This window comes from Dioscorea cayenensis, chromosome 1, assembly GCF_009730915.1.
Source record: "Dioscorea cayenensis subsp. rotundata cultivar TDr96_F1 chromosome 1, TDr96_F1_v2_PseudoChromosome.rev07_lg8_w22 25.fasta, whole genome shotgun sequence".
Taxonomy (NCBI): domain Eukaryota; kingdom Viridiplantae; phylum Streptophyta; class Magnoliopsida; order Dioscoreales; family Dioscoreaceae; genus Dioscorea; species Dioscorea cayenensis.
This window is the reverse complement of record NC_052471.1, coordinates 18,060,908-18,074,827: the sequence shown is the minus strand read 5'-3', so window position 1 is coordinate 18,074,827 and position 13,920 is coordinate 18,060,908. Positions and strand designations below refer to the sequence as shown.

Genomic DNA, 13,920 nt, shown 5'->3' with positions numbered 1-13,920 from the left:
GGGACTTTTGGCTGGATCTTTTCTTGGCCGACTTTGGGAGAGCACTTGGGAGTTTTTGGGCGACCTTGGGGAGGAGAAGTAGGGCAAGGAAGCTATAAGATCATCGAAGCCCAAGGTCCAACATTCTCAAGGCAAGAAGGCAACATCATTCAAGGGGAGATCTACCACAATTTGAGGAAAGGACACCCACGGCTAGAGCAAGCGTCATTTGGCACTCCTTTGGAGGGGAAAGCGTCATTCGGCACATTCTTCACCTCCTCCTTCACCATTTCATCTAGGAAGTGTCATTTATGCTTTTGTTTCATGTTTTGTTTGGTTGTATTGCTTGTTGTGGGATGATGACACACTAGACCCCCAAGGCCACCCGGTGTTGGTGAACCTTGGGGGGTTTTTATCATGTATGTTGGATGATAACTTGTTAATTCTATGCTTGGGTAATTTTGAGATCTAATCCATTGTTTTCATGCTAAGTGCTACACTAAGGAGAAATCCATGGCTCTTTTATGAGTGATGCATGTAGATGTGACTTGCTCATATTTATTAGATCATGAATGGATTAGAAGGGGATACTTGTATCATTACGCCGAGAAATTGGGGTTGTTCTAATCTTGGAATCTCATGGTCCATTTTACCCTTGCATCTTTAGATCATCATCCATGTTGCATGATAACCCCTCAAGGGGATCCTCATCCATAGGCCTTTGCACCTCATTGATTTTCTTGCTTGCTTATTTCTTGTTCTCTCTAATTTGGTCATAATCTTGTTTTAGTTTTAATTACTTTTAGTAGAGTAAAACCCATCACTTGAGTTCTTAGGCTAGATAATAGCTCGAGAAGGAGTAATAGGAGATCCTTAGCCCCGTGGAATACGATCCTCGTGTCTTCACACGAGGTATTACTTGGCGATCCCGTACACTTATGGGAAAGCAATCAAATATCTGACTTGGGAGAGTAGCTTCATACTTCATAGGTGGTAGCTATTTCCACCCAACAAATACAAATAAACAAAAAACTATTTTGTTCCTTCTTTCCTTTTTTCCAAAATATTTTTTTATTTTTATTTTTTCAAAAGAAGTAAACCTAACTAGTCCCTTAAACATCAAACATGAGTTTCCAATAGAGTTCAAAGAGTGAGTAGTGCGCTAAGTGTAAATCGGGCAAAAATTCCTAAAAATTCAAGCAAGAACTAGAGCGTGAAAAACATTCAATGTTAACAATTCTCCTAGACTTAAGAATACAAACATTACAACTAAGGTGAACCGCCATTAGCTATGTGAGCATATATCAATCAAGAACAATAGAAAAGATCTGCGGATTATGAAACTTCCACCCCCCCCACACACACACACACTTAAGTTATATATTGTCCTCAATGTACACATGCAAGCTCACTCAAAATATATCATTCAAAAATAGATATGGGAGAAGCAATCAAAACAATACTCCCCTGACTCCTAGTGTTGCATTTGATGAAGCTAATTCATTGGGAGTAGTGTTCCAACGGGTTGTGAAGTCGCATGGCCAAGTGCCGAAGCACCTTGACCGTGCCCATGACTAAGTCTCAATTTCCAAGAAGATAAGACCATCAGCACTCATACACGAGGGGGTTCAGTGAAGCTCAAGAAAGACAAAAATAACTCGAGTGTATAAAAGATGAAGCAATGAATACAACTCGATAATGCAAAATAACATAAACTCAGAAGGAAAATCCTTTATGAGTGAACAAGTCTAAAAACAAGAAAATAAGATAAAGTAAAATGCATGAAATTAAAAGAAAGGTCAAGTGTCGGAGTCACTCTCGGGCTCCGCTGCTGCTGCTGCTGCTGAAGTGGAAGCATATAGTGGGTCCTCTGGTGCTGGGGTCGAGGATGGAGGTGCTGGAGGTACTGGCGGTGCCTGAAGAGTCCTCGGCTGCAGGACGAATGATGAGGCAAGGTCTCACTCTAGGATATGCTGTAATATGTCAAAACACGCCATGAACTTTGTGTACTAAGTGGCCTACGTAGCCCTAATCTTGACAACCTTGGCTCGGACCACTCCTATAGCATTCTCGAGCCTCTCAAAACGATCATTGGCTTGAGAAGGTGAAAACATACGCACTGGGGGTGGTTCCTCGGCCGCTGGAGGAGCCTCGGTCTCCATCAATGCGGGCTGAGGCTCGGGGGCGGGCTGAGATTCTCCGGCGTCATCACCCTCATCCTCAGCTATCTCTGGGGCTGGTAGAACTAACGCAAAAACCCCTGTCCGAAACCTGCGGACCATGCCCATCAACCGCATCGTCTCTAGACCCAGGGGAGCGGGTACACTCGTCTTCTCGGCCCCGGGAATCGAATCCAAGAGACCCATGCCCAGCACTAATCTCATAATGTAAGGACCCGAGAAGATCGCTCCCAGTCTAGTGTACTGTCCCTGGTGTCTGATGTAATCAGCCAAGATGTGCCCTAAATGAATCGGTACGCACTCTACCATCAAGTACAAGTACAGCAGCTCCTGATGGCTCAAGACACCAGTACTATCGCCACGGCCATTCACCGACCTCTGTAGGCAGGTCGGGAAAGGCACGTGGCCTTGGAGACCCCCGGCTCATACTGACCTTGACCACATACCACTCTGTAAGCTCTCTGTGGGGTCAAGGTTGCAGGATAATCAGTAGGCAACTGTGCATACTCCTCTGAATCTGTGAATGCCTCCTCGTATAAGCCAAGTAGTATGGAAAACTACGTAATGCTCAAACTATGGTGGCGTCCAAACACTCTGAACTGAATGGTGCCCAAACTGTTGAAGCTCGCATACGCTCTATCAAACTCAAACGAGGAGAGCACCTCCATTGCAAACTCTCAGATAGCTGGCTCTCTAATCGTCAACAACTACCGCCAACCACCATCTGAAACAAGGTCCTCAACCTCATCAGCGAACTCATCTCCCTGCTGAAGATCTCATAATATAGTCGTGTCCAGGAATCGATTCTGTCCGAAGCAGAGTCTCGATAAGCGTTTATAACGGGCCTGATGTTCGGGAATCGCAAATCGCATGCCCTCGGGCTCAGAGGATGACTCACGCGTCCTCTTATCAGCTTGCTTCTTTGTCCTAGGTGCCATGATCTGCCAAATTTAAACAAAATTAGTCAAACAAGTTGATAAAACAATACTGCAGAAATCCACACGGTCGTGTGAAATTCCGCACGCCCGTGTGGATTCACGGGGCATGAGAACTGCACAGCCATGTATCAACAATCCAAAAATACAACTCGATAATATCTCTAACTTCGTTCTAAACATAAATCATTGTTCCAATTGAAGAAACAAAGCACTGTTAACCAGATTAATCAATAGAAATCATGAATTGACGAAGAAGATGAAGAAAATGAATTTACCGACGAGGAGAAGTAAGAAAATAGAGAGCCGGCCGGAAAACTTGCTAAAATCCCACCAAACTGGCGCAATGGACTAGGAGAATGTTGTGAGTGTATTTTCAAGTGACAAAGAGTCATGAAGAAGGAGAGAAATCATCCCCTTTTTAAACAGAACTCGCGACTTTTGACGTTCTGTGCATCCACACGGGCGTGTGGAAATTCCCCACGCTCGTGTGCCTCACTTCAAAAGCTCCACAGGGGCGTATGCACGCCCCTGTGCGCTCTCAGGAAAAACTCTCACTGACTTAGAATGATCTCCCACGGGCGTACGGAAATTATCCACGCCCGTGCACCAGACCCACAGGGGCAGACGGACGCCTATGTGGTTTCCCTGGACATCTGAGAAAAATTCTAAGTATTACGTACGCTCCTGCGGAAATTCCCCACGGGCGTAGACATTCACATGCCCAACTCACAGGGGCAGCCGAACGCCTTTGTGTTTTCTCGGGATGGAGGGAACAACCTGCAGAGCTTCGCACGGGCGTGCGGAAATTACCCCATGCCCGTGTGTGGTAAACAAGGTCAACCACAGGGGCGAGTCCACGCCCCTGTGTGTTCTCGGAAAAATCTGCCCAACTCTGCAGGAAGGCACACGCCCGTGCGGAAATTACCCACGGGCGTGCGCCAATCGCATGGTCGTCCACAGGGGCAGCCGCACGCCCCTGTGCCCTCTCTGGTAGAGTTCATAGTGCACATCCACGGGCATGTGGAAATTTCCCACCCCCGTGCGTTTTCTCTGGATAGCTTAGAAAAACCTTCAGGCTCTGCAGAACTAGTCTAAACATGTCTACACACTCAGAGCCTGCCCTATTATGCAAAATTTACCAGATAAAAACAAGAAATAGAACTCAAATGACCAAATGTCGCCAATTCGCAACAAAACACACAATGAATTCTTTTAAAAACCCACAATAAAATCACAGCACAAGCACTCAACAATTGCAACACTAACACTAAACAATTTATTCATGCAAACAAACTAAACTAAAAGGTACGAATACAATAAACACTTCGGTTGCCTCCCAAGAAGCGCTTGTTTAATGTCACTAAGCTTGATGTATCTTTCTTACCTCATGGGGGTTCATGAATGAAGGTTGCCCTTTTACCCATAACTTGAAAGGATGATGAGCAAAGTCTCTTGAGAGTAGAGGGTGTACTATCGGGCTTCGGACCACCTACCAATCTTTCGTCCAAATTCCTTGGCTCATGTATGTCTCCAATAGTCTTTGTGCATTTTCGGTGGAGTCTCCTAGCCCTCTTCATTTTCCGGAGCACATTCTTCAAGATCCCTGGGGTAGATGTTTCCTCTCCATTCGAACCAAGCATCATTACTTCTTCATTGCTCTCCTCTTGGTCGAACAAACCTTCGTACGGATCCGTGTTGAACATTTCCTGTATATATTCATCAACATTCTCATCAGTAGTGTCTAGAAAATACAAAGTGTTATCAAAATCGAGAGAATGCTGCATGGCTTCAGCAAGGCGGTAAGTGAGTTTATCGTCTCCGACTCTCAATATAAGCTCTCCGCCATCCATGTCAATCAATGCTTTGGAAGTTCGCAAGAACGGTCGCCCAAATATCAAGGGTACATCTGCATCCTCATCGACATCTAGCAATACAAAGTCAACCGGAAAAATGTACTTGTCCACCTTGACAAGCACGTCTTCCATGATGCCTCTCGGATGTCGTACCATTCGGTCCAACAATTGTAAAGTCATCCGAGTAGGCGTAGGGTCACCCAAGCCTAGCTTTTGGAAGAAAGTATATGACATGACGTTGATACTTGCCCCTGAATCCGCCAATGCCATTTCCTCACCTAAGTTGCCGATGTTACACGGAATAATGAAGCTTCCCGGATCCTTCTTCTTGTTTGGCATGTCCTTTTGCAACACCGCTGAGCATAAAGCATCAAGCATCACTGAAGCACTCTCCTCCAATTTCCTCTTGTTGGTCAATAGGTCTTTCAGGAACTTCGCATACTTAGGTATTTGAGCCAAAGCCTCAACAAAAGGAATGTTGATGTGGAGTTGCTTGAACAAACTCAGGAACTTCTTATACTATTCATCCCCTTGGTCATTCTTCAATCTAGAGGGATAAGGGATTCTTGGTTTGAAAGGTGGGGGTGCCACCTCTTTCTCTTTGTTTGCTCCCTTCTCAACCTCTATAACCTCGGGTGCGTGTTCTTTCGGCATCTCACTCGGAAGCCTCCCTTCAACCTCACGACCACTTCTCAAAGCGATCACCTTCACATGTTCTCTCGGGTTGGTTTCCGTGTTACTTGGTAAACTTCCATGTGGCCTTTCGGAAAGAGATTTCGCAATTTGCCCCACTTGATTTTCAAGATTGTGCAAGGAGGCGGTGTGATTGCGAAGTGTAGCCTCGACTGATTCAAACCTCGTATTTGCCGATTGAACAAATCTAGCTAAGTGCTTCTCCAAATCCGTCATTCGGGTTTCTAATAAGTGCTTGAGTAGACATATTTTTATATATGTTTTACATGCATTGAGCATCATTTTTACTATGGTTTATGTCTCATATTGTGTATTTGGTGTTCTTTTATGCATATAGCTTGTGAATGCCTTGAAGAGTAAAAAGGAAGCAAAGATGGGCTATAAAGACATAATGTTTGGAGTTCTTGTTCAATTCAAGGACCAAGACACGAGAGGAGTTCATAAACATGGAGATGTGTGCCAACTTCCAAGAAGATTCAAGTCAATTCACTAGTTGGAAGGGCACAAAGGCAGCCACATCTTCATGTTAATTCTCTTTGTGAAGATTGCAAGACCTCTCAAAGATACGTCAATGAAGAAAAGTTTTATAGCCTACCACATGGACATGTGGCCGGACATGTGGCCTCAAGAGAAGAGTGTTTGGAAAACATTTTGTGAAAAGTAATGTAGCAAACTTACTGTAGTAACTGCACTGTAGCAAAATTACTGTTCACGCACCCGTGTGGAAATTCCACGCGTCGGCGTGAAAATTCCTGCAGCCCACGCGGCCGCGTGGAAAATCCACACGGGCGCGTGAGAGCACGTGATAGACGCGATCTAAGGCTTATAAATAGCCGTTTTGCCCTATTCTTTCTCATCTTTTGTGCGGCTCTTGAGGGGTGAGACGGCTAGGGTTTGGAGAGGAGGTCTTTGCGGCTTTGGAGGCGCTTCGTCACCAACTTTGATCGATTCCTCCTCTGTCATAGCACCAAGGAAGCCACCGGTGAACCTAACTTCGGAGTTGGTCCTTCAAGACATCGAAGCTCTCCATCAAGGCCATCAATTCATATATAAGGGGGTTTATTTCTATGGTTTTAATATACTTTCATTCATTGATGGTGTGTTTTGTATGTTGCTCCATGGAGAGCTAAAACCCTAGAGGGTATTTGGGCTTGTGAACCCTAGGATTCTCATCTTTTGTGGATTTGCTTAGTGTTTCTATTTAATCCGAGTTTGATTAAGTTTTAATCTTGTATTCTCATTGCTTGCTTGTTTAATTAATCTTTGTGGTTGATTGGATTTGCATGATTTGTTACTTTGATGTGAGAGAGGTCTCCATTAGAGTTAGAACTTCAAGGTTAAAGAGGGTTGAGAGGGTGAGTCATGAGATAGTGGAGTGTCCCCTCTCCCTTTCGATTGAGTGTATTCTATCTCCGTTCCCTAAGCTCTATGCAACCATATTTGGTGTGAGGCGTGAGATTGAGAGATTTCTCCGCCGGGACCTTGTAGGGGGTTAGGATCCTTCGCCAGGAATTAGGGTTGGATCAATCTTTAGGAATTGGATACACCTCTTGGAATCCCTAGAGTGCTTTGCAGTCATATGTGGTGTGAGGTGTTCAGATTGAGCGATTTCTCCACCGGGACCTCATAGGGGACTAGTATCAGTGATCGGGAGGCCGAATCTGATTATATTTGGATTTCCACGACTTAACTTACTCATCATAGAAACACTTTGCTTATTCGGTACCTAATACCTGAATCCTACGGGGAGCATTGCCCGAATACCCCACTTTAACTTATTGAGATCTCCATCCATTTAACCCTTGCATATTCGTCTCTAGTATTCATTTCTTCGCACATTAGATCAGCACACCTTTCCATTTATCATTAGGTTAGAAAGCAGAGAAGAAGTTAGTACTAGTAGCCCTATTCCCTGTGGATTCGACTACCCACTCACCGGGGTATTTATTACTTTGACACCCGTGCACTTGCGGTTTACACGCATATTCGGACGTGTCAGTTTCCAAGCCTGAAATTCTGTTTTCCACTTGAGGGACTTGTTGTTGTTGGAACCCCGATGGCCCCATGGTCTTCTGTGGTCCTTGATTACTCCATGAAAAGTTGGGATGATTCTTCTAACCTAAATTGTAGGTGTTGCTCTATGGATTCCCTTGAGGTCTCATTCCATTACCTACAAAGTCGACATTCTCAACTGAAGAAACATCACCAATGACGATTGGGCAATCGGAGAGAGCATGTCCTCCACCACAACCGGTGCAATTGGTCACGGCCGCAACTCTATTCGAAGCTATAAGATCTAGCTTTTTACTCAAACTCTCCACTTGGGCCGCCAATGAAGTTACCGCATCAATTTCATGGAGACCGGCCACTTTTTTCTTTTCCCTAGCGTTCCACTGGTAACTATTTAACCCCATTTCCTCAATCAATTGACGATCCTCTTCGGGGGTTTTGCTACCTAAAGTACCTCCTGCCGCCGCATAAAAGAGTTGCCTTGTACTCGGGTTCAAACCATTATAGAAGGTTTGAACAATCATCCACTCCGGGAATTCATGTTGCGGACACTTACGCAGGAGTTCCTTGAACCTTTCCCTTGTCTCGAATAGAGACTCCAATTCCAACTGCATAAAGGATGAGATCTCATTCCTAAGCTTTGCTGATTTTCCGGGAGGGAAATAACGGGCTAGAAAAGCTTCTACCATCTCCTTCCATGCAGTGATTGATGCTCTAGGTAATGAGTGTAGCCACTGGTTCGTTTTCACCTTTAAGGAAAATGGAAAGGCTCTCAACTTGATGGCATTATCTGTCACATCATTTATCTTCAGCATGTCACACACGTCGAGGAAGCTCTCTATGTGATTGTTTGGATCCTCATCGGCCAAACCGTTGAATTGTGCGGACTGCTACAGCATATGGATGAATGCCGGCTTTAGCTCGAAACTCTGAGCTGTAATTGGGGGATGCACAATACTCGATTATGTCCCCAACAGTGAAGGTCTGGCATAATCGGATAGTATTCGTTGTTGCTCATTTTGTTCTGCAATGTTGTCAGATCCTTCTACTTCCAAATCAGCTGGATTAGGATGTTCTTGTACAGGTTCTTTCCCTTTCCTTCGAAGTGTACGATCAAGCTCAGGGTCTCCTTCAATCAATATTGATGGATTTCCTCGGGTCATAACCTGGAGCTGCACCAAAAGTAAAGAAAAAGAAAATCAGAACGTTGATAGAATAAGAAGATATGAAATAGAATGTGTAGTGAAATAGCTAAGAAAACAAAGTGCAAAGTATCTCTAAACGCCTACTCCCCGGCAACGACGCCAAAAACTTGACAAGATCCCCTTGCTTATATCCTGCAAGTGCACGGGCTTGTCGAAGTAATAATCCCGGGTGAACGGGGTCGAATCCACAGGGAGTACGGAGTAAAGACAATTAATTCGATTCTTAGCTATGTGAAGTATCAACGATGATAAGTGTGGTAATGATTCAATTTTCAGAAATTAAAAGAAACAAGTAAGAGAGCAAAAGTAAGGAGGAGGCAAGGTTAAAGATAAAGATGGGGTACTCGAATGATGCTTTACCTAGGATAATCGCTTCAAGTGCAAGAACTCTCTATTATGCTTCCTAATCAATGCAATGGTGAGTCGTTGAAATCCTTACATACATAGTCCCAAATCTAAGGTCAACTATGCCTAACTCTATACATGTCCCAGAGGAGAAATCGAACAATCTGAACACCTCACACTCGCATAGAGTTGCAATTAGCTCTAGGGATTCCAAGTGATAAATCTCTTCCTAGATTTAGACCTAACCCTTTTGTCCAGGCGGAAGGTCCCTAGCCACAATTAAGCCCTAGATACTAAGATCACCTCAACGCTTCACTACATTGCATGCGCAACTAGGCCCTAGCGGAGGTTCATCCCTTAGACCATTCACTCTATTATGGCCGCAAAGAACTCGAGGAACGGCGGTAGAATCTATCACGTCGGAGGGGAAAGGGGACGCTCCTGTACCTCTCAACTCACCCTCTAAACCCTCTCCAACCTAGCTTTGTCTAACGCTCGTGGTGTGTCACTCACTCACATGGTTACCAACAAGAACTCTCAACCCTAGTGTCACTCTAGGGGAAATGTTCATACAATCAAGCATTCAAGGTTGGAACTCACAATAAACATAAATTTATTGAATGCATAATAAAGAAGTTCAATGAAACGAATAGATCCTAGGATTCACAATCACCCAAGTACCCACTAGGGGTTTAGCTCTCCTTGAAGCTAAGTACAATTAAAGAAATCGAATGTAAAAGCAATGAATCCATAAAGAAACCCCATCGATGGTCGTGTTGATGGTCTTGTGGAAAGTCCTTTACTCGTCGTCCAAGGATTCCTTCGTCCGGTATAGGATACGCCTCGATCGAAGCTCCCCTACCAACCTTCTTCCTAATGGAATTGTGATGTCGGAGCCGTAGAACCTCTCCAAAACCTTGGCCAATACCCCTCGAAACCCTAGCAGAAGCCCTCTCGCAAGTTGGGGAAAAGATGGAGAAAAGAATACAAAAATTGGGGCTGAATTGGCTTTAAATAGGGCTGGAATCGGGCAACTCCACGGGCGTGGACGTTACATGCGCCGGTGCGGAATTTCTACACAGGGGTGGATAATTTCCACGCGCCCTTGTGGATTCTCTGTCTCTCTGATTTCTCGGCCGGCTGTGAATAGTGATGCTAAAGTAATTGCTACAGTGTTACTACAAATGCTCTGCTACAGTCTTCGACCTGGATAACTTCCCAATTCCATACTTTCATCGGGGTAATGCAAACGGGCACACGTTCACGTCGTGAATCACTTGCTTCTTTAATGATATATATGTTGGTGGGGTTCTTGTTCTTGTATGCATAAGACGGAATGCTCGAGTGTGCCTGTCTTTGTGCCCCTCCAAATGGATGTACTCACTCGAATGCGAGGAGGTTGGCACACACTCTACCATCTCACACCTGTCCTATGTCTTCGCATTTGAACCTTAGCAAGATCTCCTCCAAAATAGGTGCATTATGATCCACATTGGCCCATTTCCTTCATACTCGGCCTCACAACCCTACCTGCATAAAAGTAACATAAAAACACACATATTAATGTAAAAAACTAAGAAAAGTAATGCTCAACATAAGGAATGAACACTTCGCATTCATATCGCACAAGCACTTATCAGCAGGGTCAATAAAATAGAACTCCTTTACCGAGCACACAATCATCGAAGCCCTAGTCCTCTTCAAATTCAATTGCTGAACTCATTGGATTTCTTAGTTAATTCATAAAGGTTACAGAGAGTCATCTTTTGAATCATGAAGAGATGATTAGGAACACTAAAGCCACAGTATGGAATCTGGAGCACCATATAGTTCAAATGTCAAAATTCATTGAAGAGAGGCTTCCGGAGTCACTTCCTAGTAACACTTAGATCAACCTGAAGGAATCCCTTAAAGGCATATCATTGAGAAGTGGGAAGCAACTCCCGAATTCTATTGAAAAGGAACTCGAGAAAGAATTTGAGCCATCTAACATCATTGTCCTTGAGGCCTAGATTGGTGAAAAGGAGAAGACAATGGAGTAGGGTAAGGAGAATAGTGCACCGCCCGTTTTTCAACATAAACTCCCCTACTTTGTGAAAATGAGAAAAGATCAACAAGATGAGCAATATAAAAATTTCTTGACATATTAAAGATCTTGCACATCAACATTCCTTTTGTTGAAGCTTTGCGCAGATGCCGAGATATGCTAAGTTTTTGAAGGAGTTGCTCACGGACAAGAGAAAAGTAGAAGACATGTCATCAATAACACTCAATGAGGAGTGTTCAGCATTGATCACCAACTCTGTCCCCAATAAGGAAAAGGACCCCCGAGGATTCATCATTTCTTGCACGATTGGTAGGTTGATTGATGAAAGGCACTCTCTGATTTGGGGGCAAGCATAAATCTCATGCCCTACAAAATTTTTTAAAAGCTTTGACTTGGGGAGCCAAAGCCCACTCTGATGGCACTACAATTACCTGATAGGTCCATCAGACAACCCTGCAGAATCATTGAAGATGTTTTGGTAAAGGTTGATAAATTCATTTTTTCAGTGGACTTCGTCATCCTGGATGTCGATGACATGGTTAAGGTGCCATTAATTTTGGGCAGACCATTTTTGGCTACATCCAAGGCTCTTATTGATGTCAAGGATGGTCGTATGGCACTGTGAGTGGGGGAAAATAAAGTGATTTTCAAGGTCCGTAATTCTATGCATCACACGATGGACTTTAACGATACTTGTTATTTTGTGGATGCTATTGACAACTTAGTTTCTAATCATGTGCAGAACACGTTCATGAAAGATGAATTATCATAACTACTTGAAGATGACCCTTTTGATTATGTGGGTATTGAAGAGGGAGTGGAGGACTTACAATGTCTTGATGTGGCTAAGGTTACAAGAAACGTACTCCCTAAGCCACCAATGAATAAAGTCTCATAAGCAACTTGTTGGTGGAAGAAAGGGGTCAACAAAAAGATAAAGCTACCCAACTTATTACCCACTCTTAATCATCCAAATTCATGGACTTTTGGTGAGGCCAGTTTAATTAATTCATTACAGCCATATTCTTGTTTCTCTATCCCATGTGGCAAAGTGAGGACTTGATGCCATCAGCCTCCCTAAGTGTGTAATAGGTACGTCAAGCTAGTGATGTTAAACAAGCATTTCTTGGTAGGCAACCCAAGTTGTTGAGTGGAATTTTCAATTTTGTGTTTTTTTTTGTCATTGTTTTGTTGTCTTTATCACCACTTTCACTGTGGTTTCTTAATTGTTAGACTCTCTTTGTGTGTTTTTCTAATTTTGTCAATGTGGTATCTTCACGAGTCAATTATATGTGCTTTGTTTGATCAATTTTTGAGAAAAAAAACCTTATCCAGGCCTTTTTCAGGGCAAGCACAAGGAGAGCGCACCCCTACTTGTCCCACTGATTCACACTGGTTTCAATTTTTAGACATTTTCAAGGAAAGTATAGGTCAAACATGAGTGTGCCTTGAGCTTCAACATGATAAGTAAGATTAGTGCATGCTCATGTTTCCCTCCTAGTTGGTTCACATTTCTTTCCTGAGATTTGAAGAGGGAGGTTCGTGCTGAGCGCACAAACATGCAAGGTAAGCATGAATGTCATGTGCTTGACAAGATCGTGTCTCACTCCTTAAGGTTTTGAAAATTTTTCTTGAGATTTTTAGGGGGAGATACATGTCTTTTACACGATCGTTCTTACGTCAAACTCGAAACCTAACTCCTGAGTGCTCCGAGCACCCCACGTGTTTTACGCTTGCTTGGTTATGACCGATTGGCTTCCACCATTTCACTTTAAAACCTAGCAGCCTATCACATTGTTTTACTCCATTTCTTTTATCGTTCCTCTCCTTCTCTTTGATTTTTTTCATTTCCAAAAGTTTGTCTTGTTTCTTGGCGGATCATGATTGCGTTTTATCATTGTTTTACTCTTTTGTTTTGATAAGCCCTCGGATCTATATTTGGGGTCCATTTGGAGTTTCACCATCATTTGATCTTCTATTTATTTGGTTTTCAGATGACTGGGCTTACTGGAATCAACGCTTGTTGTTTCCTTCAAAATTATTGAGAGGTTTTCAAGTTGGTTGCTTTGTACTTCCTTTTAGGGATGATAATTGTTTTGGGATACAATCATGTTTTGAATCCTTGTACGATCATGTCCCTCATTTATGCAGGAAAAGAGTGTGGTGCACGATTGTGTCCTTTGATACAACACGCTTTCCATGCCCCCTACACGATCGTGCTCCGCTTGTTTCCCTATGTTCCTCATACTGATTTCACCCCTCTCTTTTACAGATAATACCGAAGAAGCATACATAAGCCGGTCCTTCCAAGCAAAATTCAAAGTGACCCCGAGCAGAGGTACCCTCTTCTGATGCTAATTACACCCTTAGATTGCATACTGCAGTGCATCAGGAGTGATACACTTGTTTGTCCCGTCATCGATTTGGCGAGTCACAGGAGATAGATTAGGATGTTTGATAAACACCTAAATGTATATATTTTATACATATTAATCTTGCATTATGTGTGTGTATCTTATTGAATTGATGCCCGTTTAAGTCTAATTTGGTTATTTCGGTGTTGCAGATCTTAAATGGGCTGAACGAAGCTCAAAAATGCAAAATGGACGAATTCGACACTAAAAACAGCATTTGGGGTATTGGCACTGTAGCTGGCATTCGGCTGTGAGC

General features: G+C 43.4%; 1 non-coding gene across 1 annotated transcript; it reads left to right on the top strand.

Annotated features, from left to right (window-relative positions):
- The first annotated feature begins 8,187 nt into the window (after positions 1–8,187).
- LOC120267654 lies at positions 8,188–8,294 on the top strand. The gene has a single exon (XR_005538521.1). It is a non-coding gene; the product is annotated as a small nucleolar RNA R71 (small nucleolar RNA).
- The last annotated feature ends 5,626 nt before the right edge of the window (positions 8,295–13,920 follow it).